We start from the raw sequence: 19,570 nt of genomic DNA on the forward strand, positions 1-19,570 counted from the left end.
CCTAAGTTTACGTTCGGTCTCCTCGAAGTAGAGAAGACCACATCGGGAGTACCTGATGCAGTAAACTAGGTGGAAGAGAGGCAGGTGAACCTCTGTCTCACTTGGAAGGACTGTTTGGGGCCCTGGATAGAAGTGAGGGGATAGGGGGGTGGTGTACCGATAGGTTTTTAATCTTTTCCAGGGGAAGATACCCGGGGGTTCCAGGGTTGGGAGGGGGGGAAGTGCGGGGGGGGATTGGTGGGGAGAGTGGTGCAATCCAAGGACAGTCGAAGGGAACGGTCCTTGTGGAAACCAGGGAGGGATCCGGAGGGGAAGATATTCTTGGTGGTGGGGTCTAGATGGAATTGGCAGGAGTGTTTAAGGATGATGCGTTGGATGTGGAGACTGGTAGGGTGGTAGGTTAGGACAAGGGGGGTTCTGTCTTTATTGCATTTGGAGGGGTGGTTTAGAGCAGTGGAATGGGGAATGGAGGTGTTGTGGTGGAGGGCAGTCTGGATGACGGGAGGGAGGAAAAGCACGTTGTTTGAAATAGGTGGACATCTGGGATGTTTGGGAGTGGAATGTCTCCTCACCTGAGCAGATGCGGTGGAGGCAGAGGAATTAGGAGAATGGGATGGAGTTCTTGCAGGATACTGGGTAGGAGGTGGTGTAGTCCAGGTAGTTATAGGAGTTTGTGGATTTGTAGTCAACATCCGACTGGAGACTGTTAACAGAGATAGAAATGGAGAGGTCAAGGAAGGGAAAGGAGGTGTCCGAAATGAACCAAGGGAATTTGAGAGTGGTTTGGAAGTTGTGGGAGAAGACGATGAACTGTTCCAGCTCAGCCTGGGTGCAGGATGCTGCACCAATGCAGCCATCGATGTAATGGTGGAAGAGTTGGGGCACAGCGCCTGTGCAGGTATTGAAGAAGGTCTGTTCGACATAGCTGACAAAGAGGCAGGCATAGCTAGGGCCCATCCGAGTGCCTATGGCCACCCTCTGGATTTGGATGAAATGGGAGGAGTTAAAGGACAGGTTATTGAGGGTGAGGACCAGTTCGGCGAGGCAGTGGTGGATATTGGTGGAGGGGGACTGGACAGGTGTATTGGACAGGAGGAAGCAGAGAGCCTGGAGGCCATCCTTGTGGGGGATAGACATGTCCATAGTGAAGATAAAGCACTGGAGGCCGGGGAACTGGAAGTTACAGAAGATATGGAGAGCCTGGTTGGGTGAAGCGGATGTAGGTGGGATGTGGCTGAGTCAAGGGGGAGAGGATGGAGTCGAGGTAGGACGAGATGAGTTCAGTGGGGCAAAAGCATGCCATGATGATGGGTTGGCTGGGGTAGTTGGGCTTGTGGATCTGGGGGAGCAGATAGAACCGGGCAGTACGGGGCTGGGGGAATATGAGTTTGGAGGCAGTGGAGGGAAGGTCACCAGAGGCAATGAGGGCAGGACAGTGTGAGTGATTTTGGCCTGATGGGTCACGGTAGGATTGTGGGCAAGGGGCTTGGCACTTGGCCTCTGCGACATAGAGACCCATTCTCCAGACCCATGGAAAAGATGTTGTCAAACTTGCAAGGGTACAGAAAAGATTTACAGCAATTATTGGAGCAAATTACTGCAGATGCTGGAATCTGTATTGAAAACCAAAAATGCTAGAAATCATAACAGGTCAGGCAGCTTCCATGGAGAGAGAGCAAACTAATGTTTCAATTTAGATGACTCAAAATGTTAGCTTTTAGTTTAGGTTTTAGAATACTGTGTTCAGTTCTGGTCTCCCTGTTATAGGAAAAATGTTGTTAAACTTCGAAAGGGTTCAGAAAAGATTTACAAGGATGTTGTCGGGGTCAGAGGGTTAGAGCTATAGAGGGAGGCTAAATAGGCTGGGGCTGTTTTCCCTTGAGGCGTCGGAGGCTGATGGGTGACCCTATGGATGTTTATAAAATCATGAGGGGCATGGATAGGGTGAATAGTCAAGGTCTTTTTTACAAGGTAAGGGAGTCCAAAACTAGAGGGCATGGGTTTAAGATGAGAGGGGTAAGATTTAAAAAGGACCTGAGGGGCAACATTTTCAGAGGAAGGAACTATCAGAGGAAGTGGTGGAGGCTGGTACAATTGCAACATACAAAAGGCCTCTGAATGGGTATATAAATAGGAAGGGTTCAGAGGGATATGGGCCAAATGGTGGCAAATAGGACCAGATTAATTTAGGATGTCTGGTCGGCACGGATGAGTTGGACCGAAGGGTCTGTTTCTGTGCTGTACATCTCTATGGCACTCAGAATAGGAGCAGAAGGGGATTTTGAGAAGCCTTTTCACTCAGAAGAAGGTGGTGGGAATCTGGAATACTGTGCTTGGAGTGGGGCGGGAGGGGTAACTGAGGTGGGAAACTTCACAGATTCTGTCACTTCACAAATCTCATCAAACAGCATGGCTTTGCGCAAGGGAAATTGTGTCTGAATAATTTATTAGTGTTTCTAGAAGACAGAGTGAGTATTTGGAACTCCCATCTGTGGGAGCAGAGGCCTTGTGTACAAGGTTGAGATCGATGGATTCATGATCCTATTTCTCATGGTCCAATAATCTTAACATCTAAAAAATATGTGGTTGAGCACTTCAAACATCATAACACTCAATGCTATGAGTCAAGTGCTGGATAGTGGGATCACTGTAGGTTGGTGGAGGTTGTAGGTGGAACAAGCTAACATTTCCAACGTAGGTTGAAGGGCCTCATTTGTGCTATATTACTTTACAAGTAGGCCATTCGGCCCTTAAAACCAACTCTGCCATTCAATATGATCACGATTAATCATCCCATTCTCTGATCTGTTTCTGATTTCACCAGATATCCTTGCTCCCTTGAGCCTTTAGAACTATACTTAACTCCTTCTTGAAAACCTTCATGGTTTTGTCCTCAGTCACTTTCCACAGGCTTCACTATCTTGGTGAAGAGATTTTGGCTTTTGGTTAGCGTTTCATCAGAACTGAGAAAATTAAGAATGCAATAAGTTTGCAGATGATACAAAGTTAGGTGGAGTGTCAGGCAGTATTGAGGAAGTGGGAAGGCTGCAGAAGGACTTGGACAGGTATAATATAATGTGGTAAACTGTACACTTTTGAAGGAAGAATGTAGGCATAGACTATTTTCTAAATGGGGAAGGGCTTCCGAAATATTAGTCTTAGTTTGGAATTCTCTTAAAGTTAATATAGTATCCCTACTTTGTGGAAAGAGACCATTTGCTCCATTGAGTCCACAATGACCCTCAAAGAGCATCTGACACAGGCAGCCCTGCTACCCTATCCCCATAACCAAAGCCAACCCACTTGCACATCTCTAGGCACTATGGGACGATTTAGTATGACCAAACCACCTAACCGGCAAATCTTTGCACTGTAGGAGAAAACTGGAGCACCCAGAGGAAACCCATACAGATGCTGATAGAATGTATAAGCTCAACACGTTTAGTCCCAGCTGAAATGGAACCTGGGTCCGTGGCGCTGTGAGGTATTATGCTCACCACTGGGCTACAGTGCCACCCAGTCATTCAGATTCATTTGGCAGTTGAGAAGGCATATGCAACTTTTGCATTCATTACAAGAGCAGAGATACACAGCCTCAGCAGTACAAGTCTCTGGTCAGACCAAGTTTGCAATATTGTGAGAAGTTTTGGGCTCTGTATCAAAGGAAGGATGTGTTGATATTGAAGAGGATTCTAGAGGAGGTTTACAAGAGTTGATCCCAGAATTGAAGAGCTTGTCATCTGAGGAGCAGCTGAGGACTCTGGGTCTCTGCAAGAAACGTTTAGAAGGTTGAGGGGCCATCCAATTGAAACTTACACAATAATGAGATGCCTGGATAGGATGGATGTGGAGAAGATGTTTCTACTAGTAGGAGAGACTAGGACCTGAGGGCACAGCCTCAGAGTGAAGGAACAACCCTTGAGAACTGAGATGAGAGGGAGTTTCTTCAGCCAGAAGGTGGTCAATCTGTGGAACTCATGGCCACTGAAGGTTGTGGACGCCAAGTCATTGAGTGTATTTAAGTCAGAGGTCGGTTGGTTCTTGATTGGCAAGGGCATCAAGGGTTATGGGGAGAAGGCTGAAGAATGGGATTGAGAAACATATCAGCCATCATCAAATACTGGAGCAGACTCGATGGGCCAAAAGGCCTAAATTTGCTCCCAAGTCTTATGGTCTTATGGTTTTGGGCAAGAGAAAGGCAGAAAGAAGGACAAAAGGATGACGGGGGACAAGAAAGATGAAATGGCAGAAAGGATTAATAGTGCAAAGGGAAAGGGAATGGTAATGAGACAAGACAAAAAGAAATGATCTTTAGAGGAGGTGTGAATGGCATACGTTCATGGTGGCATATATCCTGCCACACTCTCCATCGCAATAGTTCCAGGTCACCATCTCACCCCTCATCCACCTCCCCACCTTGATCAGCCAGTGTACTCCTTGGGGAATGCCATTCATAACTTCTCCTGTCACAATTTTTCCAATTCTGATTAACAGTTACAGACGTGAAATATTCATCCTGTTTCTCCTCTGCAAATACTACCTGGGCTGGTCAGTCTTTCCAACATTTTCTGTCTTTCTTTCAAGGCTTCATGATGAGACATGCCTAACCATCTGCATTAAACAGCACCAATAGTATTTGATGCATAGCACTGTTGGACCACAGCAGCAATGTTTTCATGACCAGATGATCCTTTCTGTGATGCTAGTTAGGTGACAAATATTTACCACACACTACAGGGTAGGACCACCCCCCCCTGCTCTTCTGCAAAATAGTGTCCAAAGATCATTTGAGTCCATCAGAGAGGGCAGACAGAGTCACCGTTTAATGTCTGCTTTGAAAGATGGCATCTACAAAGGGGCAGCCCTCCCTCTGCATTGTAATGGAATTGTAAACTGAGATTAGGTTTAATGTTTCGGAGTGGGACTTAGACCATAAGACCACAAGACGTAGGAGTGGAAGTAAGGCCATTCGGCCCATTGAGTCCACTCCACCCTTTAATCATGGCTGATGGGCATTTCAACTCCATTACCTGCACTCTCCCTTAGTCCTTAATTCCTTGCTAGATCAAGAATTTATCAGTCTCGGTCTTGAAGACATTTAATGCCCCGGCCTCCACTGCACTCTGTGGCAATGAATTCCACAGGCCCACCAGTCTCTGGCTGAAGAAATGTCTCCTTATTTCGTTCTAAATTGACCCCCTCTAATTCTAAGGCTGTGCCCACAGGTCCTAGTCTCCCCGCCTAAGGGAAACAACTTCCCAGTGTCCACCCCTTTTAAGCCATGCATTATCTTGTAAGTTTCTATTATTTCTCCCCTCAACCTTCTAAACGCTAATGAATACAATCCCAGGATCCTTAGCCATTCATTGTATGTTAGGCCTACCATTCCAGGTGGTCCGTGTGAATCTCCGCTGTACTCGCTCCAGTGACATATGTCCTTCCTCAGATGTGAGACCCAAAACTGGACACTAAATGGGGCCTAACTAGAGTTTTATAAAGTCTTAGAAGCACATAGCTGCTTTTATATTCCAACCCTCTTGAAATAAATGACAAAACCAAATGACTTGAAACCAAATTTTAAGGCTTTGCACCATGACTGCTGCCCATTAACCTGGCTCCATAATTCTGGAATTGTACAGCACCAATAGAGACCAGTTGGCCCATTATGCCCATGGTAGATCTCTCGAAGAGTGACCCAAAAAATTTTCATTACCCTGTTCTTTTCCAATATCTTTTCCAAAAATATCCTACGCTGTTAAAATTTAGTACTGAATCTTCTACAACTCATCAAGGTCTTTTTTCCGGGGATGGGGGAGTTTAAAGCCAGAGGGGCATAGGTTTAAGGTGAGAGTGGAAAGGGACATGATGGCCAACATTTTCATGCAGAGGAAGTGGTGAGTGTATGGAATGAGCTGCCAGAGGAAGTGGTGGAGGCTTGTACTATATTTTAAAAGGCATCTGGATCAGTATATGAATAGGAAGGGTTTAAAGGGTGATGGACCAAGTGCTGGCAGACGGGACGAGGTTAGTTCAGGATATCTGGTCAGCATAGATGAATTGGACTGAAAGGTCTGTTTCCATGCTGTTTATCTCTTTGACTCTATAATTCTTTGTGGTAGTGTATTCCAGAACATCATAATTCACAACTGAGAGAAAAAAAACCTCATTGCCGCATCCTGCATTTTTATGTTTTCCAGGTACTAAGCCTCCGAGCAGTGGAAATAGCTTCTCCTCATTTATTCGCCCCAACCCACTTCTATTAAGTCTCCCTCAACCTTCACTGCCCTGAAGAGAACAACCAAAGGTTCTCTAGTCGGTCAAGCCAACATGTCATTTGAATAATCAATTTGACAGGCTGGGCTCTTTTCCCAACTCTCATTCTTCATGTTCACAGCAAGATGCAGATTCAAAAGACAGATTTGTATCTTGTGTGAACCTGAAGGTCCACTGTAACGTGCCATGAATGGCATTTGTGTCACTCTTTCACTGCAATATACTGTACCTGGCATTGCACGACTTGTCACTAATTAACTTGTCTGTAGAAGTAAACAGCAAGGTCATATCAAACAAGCTAAAACTACTCATCAAATCTGGAGAATCTTCCAGCACAGAAGGAGACCAATTGGCCTATCACGCCCATTCCAAACCTTAGAGCTGTCTAATTTGGCCTCAAGCCCAGATCTTTTTGGTACACCCAAATATTTCTTTTTCAAATATCTACCTTCTACTGGAAGCTGCTTTCACTAATCTTTCAGCCAAACCATTCCAAATCATCACAGCTTGCTGCTTTTAAAAAACCTCCTCTGCTGTCTTGCTAATTGAAGAAGCAATTCTATCAAACAAAACCAAGCCATGGTAGGGACCCATTAGGTCAGTCTAGATGACCTGAGGCTTACTTAAAGAGATATGTTTTAAAGACTATGCTGAAGAAGAGAGGGTTAACAGGTTTGGAGGAGATTTCCAATGCTTACTGCCCTCCTGACTGAAAGAATGCTCAACAATGATGGGGTGATTAAGGGATGCTCAAGAGTCTAGAATCAAAGAAGTGTATCGACCCTAGAAAGTTGGGGGACTAGAGATTGAAAGAATTGATGATTAGAATTTCATTGTAGGCCAACTTCCGTTTGATTGATTGACTTAAACTGATGATAGTCTAGATTAGAGTGGTGCTTGAAAACCACAGCAGGTCAGGCAGCATCTGAGGAGCAGGAAAATCGACGTTTTGGGTAAACGCCCTTCATTAGGAATTGACAAACAGAATTCAGGAGAATCCAAAGGGTTTTTACAAATACATTAAGAACAAAACGGTAACTAGGGAGAGAATAGGGCCCCTCAAAGATCAGCAAGGCAGCCTTTGTGTGGAGCCGCAGAGAATGGGGGAGATACTAAACAAGTATTTTGCAAGAGTATTTGCTGTGGAAAAGGACATGGGAGATATAGAATGTAGGGAAATAGATGGTGACATCTTTAAAATGTCCATAATACAGAGGAGGAAGTGGAGGATGTCTTGAAATGCATGAAGGTGGATAAATCCCCAGGACCTGATCAGGTGTACCCTAGAACTCTGTGGGAAGCTTGAGAAGTGATTGCTGGGCCTCTTGCTGTGACATTTTTATCATCAATAGTCACAGGTGAGGTGCTGGAAGACTGGAGGTTGGCTAATGTGGTGCCACTGTTTAAGAAGGGTGGTAAGGAGAAGCCAGGGAACTATAGACCAGTGAGCGTGATGTCAATGGTGGGCAAGTTGTTGGAGGGAATCCTGAGGGACAGGATGTACATGTATTTGGAAAGGCAAGGACTGATTAGGGATAGTCAACATAGCTTTGTTTGTGGGACATCATATCTCACAAACTTGATTGAGTTTTTTGAAGAAGTAACAAAGAGGATTGATGAGGGCAGAGTGGTAGATATGATCTATATGGACTTCAGTAAGGCATTCGAAAAGGTTCCCCATGGGAGAGTAGTGAGCAAGGTTACATCTCATTGAATACGGGGAGAATTAGCTATTTGGATACAGAACTGGCTCAAAAGTAGAAGACAGAGGGTGGTGGTGGAGGGTTGTTTGTCAGACTGGAGGCCTGTGACCAGTGGAATGCCACAAGGATCGGTGCTGGGTCCTCTACTTTTCATCATTTATATAAATGGTTTGGATGTGAGCATAAGAGGTACAGTTAGTAAGTTTGCAGATGACTCCAAAATTGGAGGTGTAGTGGACAGCGAAGAAAGTTACCTCAGATTACAACAGGATCTTGATCAGATGAGCCAATGGGCTGAAAAGTGGCAGATGAAGTTTAATTCAGATCAATGCGAGGTGCTGCATTTTGGGAAAGCAAATCTTAGCAGGACTTATAAACTTAATGGTAAGGTCCTAGGGAATGTTGCTGAATAAAAAGACCTTGGAGTGCAGGTTCATAGCTCCTTGAAAGTGGAATTGCAGGTAGATAGGATAGTGAAGAAGGCGTTTGGTATGCTTTCAATTATTGGTCAGAATATTGAGTACTGGAGTTGGGAGGTCATGTTGCGGCTGTACAGGACATTTGTTCGACCACCATTGGAATATTGTGTGTAATTCTGGTCTCCTTCCTATTGGAAAGATGTTGTGAAACTTGAAAGGGGACAGAAAAGATTTACAAGGATGTTGCCAGAGTTGGACGATTTGAAATAAAGGGAGAGGCTGAACAGGCTGGGGCTGTTTCCTCTGGAGCATCGGAGGCTGAGGGGTGACCTTATAGAGGTTTACAAAATTATGAGGGGCATGGATAAGATAAATAGACAAAGTATTTTCCCTGGGGTAGGGGAGTACAGAACTAGAGGGCATAGGTTTAGGGTGAGAGGGGGAAGATATAAAAGAGACTGACGGGGCAACGTTTTCACACAGAGGGTGGTACGTGTATGGAATGAGCTGCCAGAGGATGTGGTGGAGGCTGGTGCAATTGCAACACTTAAGAGGCATTTGGATGGGTATATGAATAGGAAGGGTTTGGAGGGATACGGGCCAGGTGCTGGCAGGTGGGACTAGATTGGGTTGGGATATCTGGTCGGCATGGACGGGTTGGACCGAAGGGTCTGTTTCCATGCTGTACGTATCTATGACTCTATGACTTGCATATTTTGATTTTCCTTTATAGGGTAGCATTTATTGTCCATCTCTAATTACCCAGAGTCAACCACGTTGCCATGGGTCTAGTGTCACATGTAGTCTAGACCAGAAACAGACATTAAAGAACATGAGTGAATCAGATATGTTTTACAACATGGTTGATAATCACACTAATTTGAAATCAGATTTGTGCATGCAGAGGTATCTCATTGATAATGGGGGTTTGCTGATGCAATTAAAGAAAAGCAAGCTATCCATCTATATAGCGACTTACACAACCTCAGGACATCACACAGCACTTTACAGTTAATTACATACTTTTTGAAATGTAGACACTATTATAATGTAAATCTCCTGGTAGCTAATTTGTACACAGCAAGCTCCCAACCCAGCAATGTGATCTTTTTGGTTTTTTTCAATTGTGTTGATTAAAGGACAAATGTCTGAAATAAAGTGGTCAGACAATTGACTGCACTCATTTTTCCACATATTCCAATTATCTTGAGATAAGTTTTAGCATTTGCTAATTGCAATTAAAAAAATGCGTTTATTTTAAATTCACAATATTCAAAAATCTCAGATGGAGCCGTATATTTAATTTTCAGAACAAGGCTGGGGTTTTATATTTCCAACATTATGATAGTGAGTGATAAAGAGTGTTTTATTGACTGTAAAGAACTTTGAGACAATTAAAGGTTGCAGCAACATTGTATAAATGCCAGTCATCTACTTCCTAATCCCAGGAACAATCCTGATGTCAATGGTACTGAAACACAGTGTGAAAAATCACTTGAGTTTACGAGCTTTGATGGTGTGTCAGGATTGGTCTTAGTGACTCTCCTGATCAGTTCAATAGCTTCTGCTGTTTCTATGGCCACCAACTAAGTAAAGCGCAACTCCAAACATTCTCTGCGTATAAACTAACTTTGGAAGGTCAAAATCAATAAGTGGTCATCCACCACCTCATCAATGGGCAAATTAATCAGCATTCTGGTGGTGATAGAAAACTGACTCACAGGGGATATCCATTAATTTCCTCACAACAGATTTCCTGCCTTGTCATAATTTCCAACATTTACCCTGAACAAGCCAATACTCCAGTGATAAAGCTGTAAGTGCCAAATGTCAACTTGTGCCAACTCTTTCAAGCTCCACTGGCATCATCATTTGTACAGCTCATCCTCTTCTGTCCCGTCCCATCTGACTAGCATCCCCAAAGCAGATTATCTGGATATTTATCTCTCTCTCTCCCCCCACTTCCTTCTTTCTCCTTCTCCAACACTCTCCTCCCTCTCACCTCCTTACTCCTCCACCTCACAATCTCCCAAAGAGAAAACATGAATTGCCCATTTCTTTCTCCAAAATCACTTCCAAACTCTCAGCTGTCTCTTGCTCACTAGTCTCACTGTTTCTGCCAATGTTGACCAGCTGATTGACTTCCTTGTTGTGGCGTTTGGCCTCTCGTCCCCACTGATCTCTCATTGTCTCCCACACCTTGCCACTTGTTTCATGTATTCCCTGTTGTCACTCTGTTCATTCTGAGGATCGATCCAGTCACATTTTATCAGACTTGTCTTAAACAAGCAGACCGAATCCTGTCCACCTGCCTACATTGTGTACCAATTTACATGGCTCCCATTCCAACAAAGCCTCTCACTTTTAACTCTCTTGCCCCTGGTTTCAAACTCTTCCATTGCTTCCTGACCTCTGCAATCTCCTCCAATCCTATGACCCTATGACCCTTCGTGAACTCTTGTACTCCTTCAGGCTTGGCCTCCTGAATATTCCCAATATTAAATACATCACCATAAGCACCCATATCTTTAAAACTTAGGTGCTAAGATTTGGAATTCCATTCACAAGCCTGTCCACCTCTCTACCATACTCCTTCATAAACAGTCATTGACCACTCCCGTTTAACAATACAGGGGTGGCACAGTGGCTCAGTGGTTAGCACTGCTGCCTCACAGCACCAGGATCCTAGGTTTGATTCCAGCCTTGGGTGACTGTCTGTGTGGAGTTTGCATGTTCTCCCTGTGTCTGTGCGGGTTTCCTCTGGGTGCTCCGGTTTCCTTTCACAATCCAAAGATGTGCAGGTCAGATGAATTGGCCATGCTAAATTGCTCATAGAGTTAGGTGCATTCCTGAAAGGGAAATGGGTCTTGGTTGGTTACTCTTTGGTTGGTGAGGACTGGTTGGGCCAAAGGGCCTGTTTCCACACTGTAGGGAATCTGAATCTGAATACTTCAACTTGTTCCTATTAATATATTATTGCCAATGTAGGAGTAGGCCATTTGGCACATCTAGCCTGCTCAGTCATCAACTAGGTCATGGCTGATCTACCTCAATGCCATTCTTCCACACAATTCCCATATCCTTTGATTGTCTTTAAAATCGACATATTTGAAGTGTGATCCCTGTTATCACCGAGGAAACATCGTATATTATAGAATTTGATGAAGAAAGGGAAGACAAAGCATGTGCGGAAAATTAAATACGAACATGGAGTAGAACGTGTGGTGCTGGAAAAGCACTGCGGGTCAGGCAGATCTCAGGAGCAGGAAATTTCCTTCTCCCGGGATGCTGCCTGACTTTCTGTGCTTTTCCAGCACCACACTCTCGACACTAATCTCCAGCATTTGCAGTCCTCACTTTCACCTAGCTAACATGGAGCATAGAACATAGAAGAATACAGCGCAGTACAGGCCCTTCGGCCCTCGATGTTGCGCCGATCCAAGCCCACCTAACCTACACTAGCCCACTATCCTCCATATGCCTATCCAATGCCCGCTTAAATGCCCATAATGAGGGAGAGTCCACCACTGCTACTGGCAGGGCATTCCATGAACTCACGACTCGCTGAGTAAAGAACCTACCCCTAACATCTGTCCTATACCTACCCCCCCTTAATTTAAAGCTATACCCCCTTGGGCCAGTTGGGCCAAATGGCCTGTTTCTGTGTTGTAAATGATGTACAGTTTATGCAATAACCTTTATCTCCCTTATTACTGATATGACAGTTCGTGTGTCTGTAAACTTTGTCCTCCAGGGATTTAATTGTGGTGTTTGGTAGAGTAAATGGAGAGAATTTATTCAAAGTTTGTGCGAAAATTTGTAGCTCGGGTGCTCGTTGCTGTGGTTCTGTTCGCCGAGCTGGAAGTTTTTGTTGCAAACGTTTCGTCCCCTGGCTAGGCGACATCATCAGTGCTTGGGAGCTTTGCAGGAGGCTCCCAAGCACTGATGATGTCGCCTAGCCAGGGGACGAAACGTTTGCAACAAAAACTTCCAGCTCGGCGAACAGAGAATTTATCTTCAGTGGCACAAAGGGCAAGAACCAGACATCACAAACTTATGATAATAAGCATAAAACAAGAGAGACAATGAGACCCATTTTTTATGCAGAGTGCTGTTACAAATGGAAGTGTAAGTCTGAGGGCTGTTGATATCGGGAGAAAGTGAGGACTGCAGATGCTGGAGATCAGAGCTGAAAAATGTGTTGCTGGAAAAGCACAGCAGGTCAGGCAGCATCCAGGGAGCAGGGGAATCAACGTTTCGGGTATAAGCCTTTCTTCAGGAATCATTCCTGAAGAAGGGCTTATGCCCGAAACGTCGATTCTCCTGCTCCTTGGAATGTTGATATTGACCAATCACAGCATTCAAAAAGGACTTAGCGAAGTAGATGAAAGGAAAGTAAAATGTAGGACTACAGGGAGGAGTGAAACCAATCAGATCCAAGAGCCAGCATTGATATGATGGGGACAGTTGCTTTCATGAATGATTTTATTCTGTTACTCTGAATTTCAAATACATCATGCTCCCTGTCCTCACTGTGATCAAATCACTACATTAGCCTCTTGCTCATAATTTGATGCGAAGACAACACTTGCAATAAGGGGGAGCCAAGGGTGAGAGGTGTCATGTCTAAGCCACTGCTTTTGAGTTGTAAAGACCAATCTTTCCTTCTACCCAATGACTTTCTGCCATTTCTTGGAGAGGTCAATGTAGACGGTGGGAAATATAGCACCCATGCTTGTCAGAAGTGACCTGGATTTACAGCAAACCAACGATGAAATGGTTTCAATCATCTCAGAGCAATGGGTGGCAAGCTTTAAGATGCTTCACTTTCCCTCAACTGTGCTGATGCCTCACATCCACTGTCACTGTTACTGCGAACTGAACATGAAATAGCATAAACAGATTCATCTGTATCGGGCTAAAGTTCTTCAGAGATGAGTTAAACTAGCAGGGCCATACTTACATTTGTGTGTAGTCACTCATGATTTTAAGAATGAGCTACTCAGACGTCATAAATAGGAGTGGGTAACCAGTGTCAAAGATTGACTGGACTAGGTGTAGAGCTGTATCAGATTGTCCCCCTAGTGTTCCCTACCTGCTGTGGGATAGATTTTCTAGCCAACCTGTTCAGAGATGTTTGACCCACCTCTGGAGCAGGTGAGACTTGAACACAGGTCTCCTGGATTAGAGGGAGGGACACTACTGCTGTGCCACAAGAGGCTGGATCTGCTCAGGGATATTAGTCAACCAGCTAGTGATTGCTATAATAGTCATTTCATGGTGTACCTGCCATTTTCTCATAATTAGCTGTTAGCAGCTGTGGTGTGATTCCAACTTGTGGCCATCTGGATTGTTAGCCAATGCCCAGAAAATTGGCTACTGCTTGGACTACCCAATGAACTGATAGTGAGTGATCAGCAGAACTTTATCCAATGCCTGATATTCTTTTCCCTGGCAGTCAGTGTCTATAAGATTATAAGGGATACAACTGGGGTAGATGGTAAAGCTATCAATAACCAGGCGGTCATAATTTAAGGTAAGAGATGGAAGGTTAACATGAGGGTTGAGGAGAAACTTTTTCAGCCAAAGGATTGTGGGAGTCTGGAACTTAGTCCCTGAAAAGGAGATTGGTCAGAAAATCTCATAACATTTAGATATTCACTTGCAATGCCATAGCTTCGAGGGCTACAGGTCAAGAGCTGGAAAATGTGATTAGTGTAATCTAGTATTTGTTAACTGACATGGACACAATGGGCTGAATGGCCTTCTTCCATGCTAAAAGTGTTTATGAGTATGCAGGAATTCTCCTTATTAGCCTGTTTCAAGGTACTGATGTTTAACCAGTTTACTCCTTCTCTGACGTACAGTTAAAGTGTACGGTCACTTTGTGCAGTGCTAATAATGATTGGGCTTAATGCATCTTAAGGATTCAATATTTATAAAGGGCATTGACCTGTTTTACAAAAAGCGAGGCTCACATTTAAGTAGCACAGCATCACATCTTTCAAAGCATTGGCACAAAGTGAATTACTTTCAACTGCAATGACTGCTGTTATGCAGGACAGTGTATTCATTTGCAAAAACAGCAGACAAATGAATATTAATGCACATATTCCTAATATCACACAGCCCGTTAGATTGTATTTAGAAAGCTATCAATGTGGAAGCCAGTATACTTGCGGCATTGTGATTGATTATATTTTATTTTTAGCTTTTATGACGCACGGTGTGTCAAACTGCAAGTTTCTTCCTGAAGCATTGTCTTGCAGTTTCCCTCTGCAGGGGGGGTCTTTTACTTATGATACAAGCATTCCACAGAAACGGCATTCCAATCCCATCATAGCAGCCTGAGAATTTGAATCATAGATGCATAGAGGTGTAACAGTGAAGAAGGAGGCCATTCAGCCCCTCATCAATGCTTCTGCCTTTTTGTCACAATTCTACACATTATTTTTAATCAGAAGGAGTTGGGAGGTCATGTTATTGGTTAGGCCAATTTTGGAATATTGCATGCAATTCTGGTCTCCCTGTTACAGGCAAGATGTTGTGAAAGGGTGCAGACAAGAGTTACAATAATGTTGCCAGGGTTGGAGGGTTTGAACTACAGGGAGAGGCTGAATAGGCTGTGGCTGCTTTCCTCCTGGAGTGTTGGAGGCTGAGGGGTGACTTTATAGAAGTTTATAAAGTCATGAGGGGCATGGATAGGGTGAATATCCAGGGTCCTTTTTCCCAGGGAGGTGGGGAGGGTGAGTCCAGAACTAGAGGGCATAGGTTTACAGTGAGAGACTTAAAAGGGATCCAAAGGGCAACTTTTTCACATAGAGGGTGGTGTGTATATGGAATGAGCTGCTAGAGGCAGTGATGGAGGCTGGTACAATTACAACATTTAAAAGGCATCTAGATTAGTACATGAATAGGAAGGGTTTGGAGGGGTACGGGCCAAGTGCTGGCAAATGGGACTAGATTAATTTAGGATATCTGGTCAGCATGGACAAGTTGGACTGAAGCGTCTGTTTCCATGCTGTACATCTCTATGATTCTAGATAATCATCCAATACCCTCCTGAACACCTCATTTGCACCTGCCTCCACAACACTTCCAGGTAGTGCATTCCATACCTTAACTACTCACTGTGAATTTTTTCCACCTTGTATTTGTTTCTTTTGTAAAACACTTTAAAACTGTACCCTTTGGTTCTTGATTCATTTTCAAATGGGAATAGTTTCTCCTCATCTACTCTATCCAGATCTCTCATAAAGTTTGAAAATTTCGATTAAATCTATCCTCAGCTTTCTCATCTCCAAAGAAAACAGCCCGAACCTCTCCAAACTATCCTAAGTGAAGTTTCTCATCTCTGGCACAATTGTCGTAAATGGCCTCTCTACAGTGTTCACATTTTTCCTGTAATATGGCATACAGAACTGAACATAATAATCCAGTTGAGGTCCAACCAGTGTTTTATATAAGTTCACAATAGACTCCCTGTCTCTGCCCCTGTTTATGAAGTTTAAAATATTGAATTATTCCAAATTTTGTGCTGCTCACAAACTTTGAATTGTCCCCTGCATGCCAAGATATATGTCATAGAGTCATACCGCACAGAAACAGACCCTTTGGTCCAACCAGTCCATATCGAAAATAATCCCAAACTAAACTAGACCCACCTGCCTGCTCCTGGCCTAGACTCCTCCGAACATTTCCTATTTATTTACCTATCCACATGTCTTTTAGATTTTGTAATTGTACCCACCACTTTCTGAGGAAGTTCATTCTACACATGAACCACACTCTATGTAAAAGGTTTGCTTCTTATGTCTTTCTTAAATCTCTCTCCTCTCACCTTAAAGATGTGTCCCTTAGGCTTGAAATCCCCCATCCGAGGGAAAAGACGACTACCACTAACTCTCTCCATACCTGTCATTATTTTATAAACTTCTATTGAATCACCTCTTAACCTCCTGTGAAAAAAGTCCCAGCCTCTACATTAGATTACTTACAGTGTGGAAACAAGCCCTTCGGCCCAACAAGTCCACACTGACCCTTTGAAGGCAACCCACCCACACCCCTACACCTAACACTATGGGCAATTTAGCACAGCCAATTCACCTAACTGGCATGTTTTTGGACTGTGGGAGGAAACCAGAGCACCCGGAGGAAACCCACACAGACATGGGGAGAATGTGCAAACTCTACACAGACAGTAGCCTGAGGTGGGAATTGAACCTGGGTTTCTGGCGCTGTGAGGCAGCAGTGCTAACCACTGTGTCACCATGCCACCCATCCAGCCTTTCTTTATAACTCATTAATATATATCAGGAAAAGCAAGGATCCCAATACTCGCCCCTGGAGAATTCCTTTGCAAATTTTCCTCCAACTGTTTCCTAACACTCAGCCAAATTTCTATTCACTTTACTACCATGTCCAGTCTTGACACCTTATCAACATTAAATACCAAGAGCTTATATGATACTTCCTCTTTATTGATGTTTAACTCTTCCAGTGATTGAGTTTCCTCCTCTATTACCATGGCCTGAACACCATCTGCCTTACAAGTAAAGACAGATGCAAAGTAGCCATTTCACACTTCAGCCTTCACTTGTAATTTTTTTGTCGTTCACTCCTGGGGCCTGGGCATTGCTGACTGGGCCAGCGGGACCCACCTCTAGTTCCCATTGAGAAGGTGATGGTGAACTGCCTTCTTGAACCGCTGCAGTCCATGCACTGTGGGTCTGGAGTCACATGTAGGCCAGACCAGGTGAGGATGGCAAATTTTCTACCTGAAAGGACATTTTCTGACAATTTACAATGATTTCATGGTCATCAGTAGATTCTTAACTCTAGATTTTTTTAAATCAAATTCAAATTCCACCATCTGCCACGGCAGGATTCATACATGGGTCCCCAGAACATTAGATGAGTTTCTGAATTAATAATTTAGTAATTATACAACTGAGCTATTGCCTCCCCAGATAAATCCCTTTATGATCATTGGTCCAACTCCTTTTACAACCTTTTTACTACTGATGTGCTTTGGGCTTTACCTTAATTTTAGATGCCAGTCCTTTTTCATATTTCCTTTCTGCTTCTTTTTTTGACTTCTTCACCTCCCTTCTGAACTTTCTGCATTCAGCTTGTTTCTCAATTCTATTTACTACCTCACATAAAAACCGCTTTCCTTCTTCAACTTACTTTTTTTTTATCTCCCTTGTCATCCAAGGAGCTCTGGATTTTAAAAAATTATTCATTCATTGGATGTGGTCATTGTTAGCTAATGCCAAAATGTATTGCCTGTGTCTAATTGTCCAGTTAAGAGTTGACCACATTAATGAATTAGATAGGTTTTATGACACTGTTTATATGTGGATGCCATTAGGACAGTTTTTTTATAAAATGCAAATGTCACTATCTGCGATGATGGAATCCAAACCCATAAGTTGGCCTGGGTTTCTGAAATTCAGTGAAGTTCATTAGTTTCAGTGATATTACCACGACACCACCACCTCCCAATGTTTGCCCCACCTTTCCACCCTGAGGGATAAAAATTTTGACCATGTCCAAAAAGAAAGTTTAAAGGAAAGGAGGCGTCAATAAAATTTATCCTTTTGGATTATCACCATTGGAAGCCAGGCTTTGAACTTCCGACATCCCAAACTCTGGAATTTCCTCCCTTAACCTTTTGGTTTCTCTTTCTCTTAGTTGGTAGCAGCCTTGCCTCTGAGTCAGAGGCAAAGTTCCAGATTCACTGCAGGACTGAGACACAAAAATGAAGGATGAAAATTCAGTGCAGGACTGAAGCTGTGCAGAACTGCTGGAGGCACGATCTTTGAGTAAAATGTATAAAACAAAGCCCCAACTTTCCTCAGGTAAATATATGAAAAATATCCCATGGCACTATTTTGAAGAAGAGAAGTGAAGTGTGCTCTGATCTTCTGGACAATACTGAACCTTCAATCAGCATCACATGAAAAAAAGATTACTTCCTCCCACACTCCAAAGACGTGCAGGTTAGGTGAATTGGCCATGCTAAATTGCCCATAGCGTTAGGTGCATTAGTCAGAGGGGGGTGGGTTGCTTTTCGAAGGGTCAGTGTGGACTTGTTGGGCCGAAGGGCCTATTTCCACACTGTAGGGAAAAAATGGGAAGGAAAAATGCTCATTATTACATTGTTATTTGTGGGAACTTTCTGTATCCAAATTAGCTGATGTATTTCTTACAATCAGGATGACTACATGCCAAATTATTTCATTGGTTGCAAAGTATTTTGAGATATCCTGTTGTTGTGAAAATGCAAGTTTTTCTTTTTTAAGGGATTCCACAAATAATGCCTCTTTCACCAAATTTTTGATCAACTCTCCAATATCTCCTTTTGTGGTTCACTGTCAATTTTTCTTCATTATCAGACCTGCAAAATGTCCTTGTGATTTTTTTAAAACAATGTTAAAGCTGCTATACAAATGGAATATTTTTGTTGCTCACTACTTGTTCCAGATGCAGGTGGACCAGGAAGTGTTTACGGAAGTCTAACAAAAGTAGCTGGAAAGATTGTTCACTGAAAATGCTCCAGGTTATTTAACCTTGCCAGAAATAAGCACTCCTTGAGAAGAATGGTTCATGTGTTACATCAACTAATGACGGATCTGGTGACCTTCCCTCATATTATATTGTACATTTCTGCTACCCTCCACCCCCACCTTATTCTTTCATAGGATGAGGGCATCCCTAACTGCCCATTGAACTGAATGGCTTGCTAGCCCATTACAGAGGGCTGTTAAGAGTCAAGCATATAGCCAGGGGTTGGAGTCAGACCAGGCAAGTATGATAGATTTGCTTCCTGAAAGGGCAGTAGTAAACCAGATGGGCTTTATGGTATTTTTCACCAGTTTCACTAATATTACTGAGACAAGATTTTAATTCCTGATTTTATGAATTGTTTCAATTTGACCACTACAGTGGCAGTGGCAGGATTTGAACTCATACCTGCACAGCATTAGCCTAGGTCTCTGAATTGCTGGCTCAGTGACATACCACTACACCACCATTTCCTATACATTGCTAGCTCTCATCTAAACATCACACGGGTCTGCAATCTCTCTGGTTCCTTTCTTCCTATGATATTCACTTCACAGTTACTTACAGAGTGCAAAAAAAAGGAAAATATTTATCTAACACTTTTCC

The 19,570-nt window shown here is 43.4% G+C and overlaps 1 protein-coding gene across 1 annotated transcript in view; it reads right to left on the minus strand.

Moving 5' to 3' along the window:
* LOC122560277 (transcriptional repressor scratch 1-like) overlaps nucleotides 1–19,570 on the minus strand; it is a 42,594-nt gene that overhangs the window by 4,321 nt on the left and 18,703 nt on the right. The gene's annotated exons all lie outside the window — the stretch shown is intronic.

The sequence above is a fragment of the Chiloscyllium plagiosum genome, unplaced genomic scaffold (genome assembly GCF_037043375.1).
Source record: "Chiloscyllium plagiosum isolate Xiang-an unplaced genomic scaffold, Cpla_swu_hap1 HiC_scaffold_15, whole genome shotgun sequence".
Lineage (NCBI taxonomy): Eukaryota > Metazoa > Chordata > Chondrichthyes > Orectolobiformes > Hemiscylliidae > Chiloscyllium > Chiloscyllium plagiosum.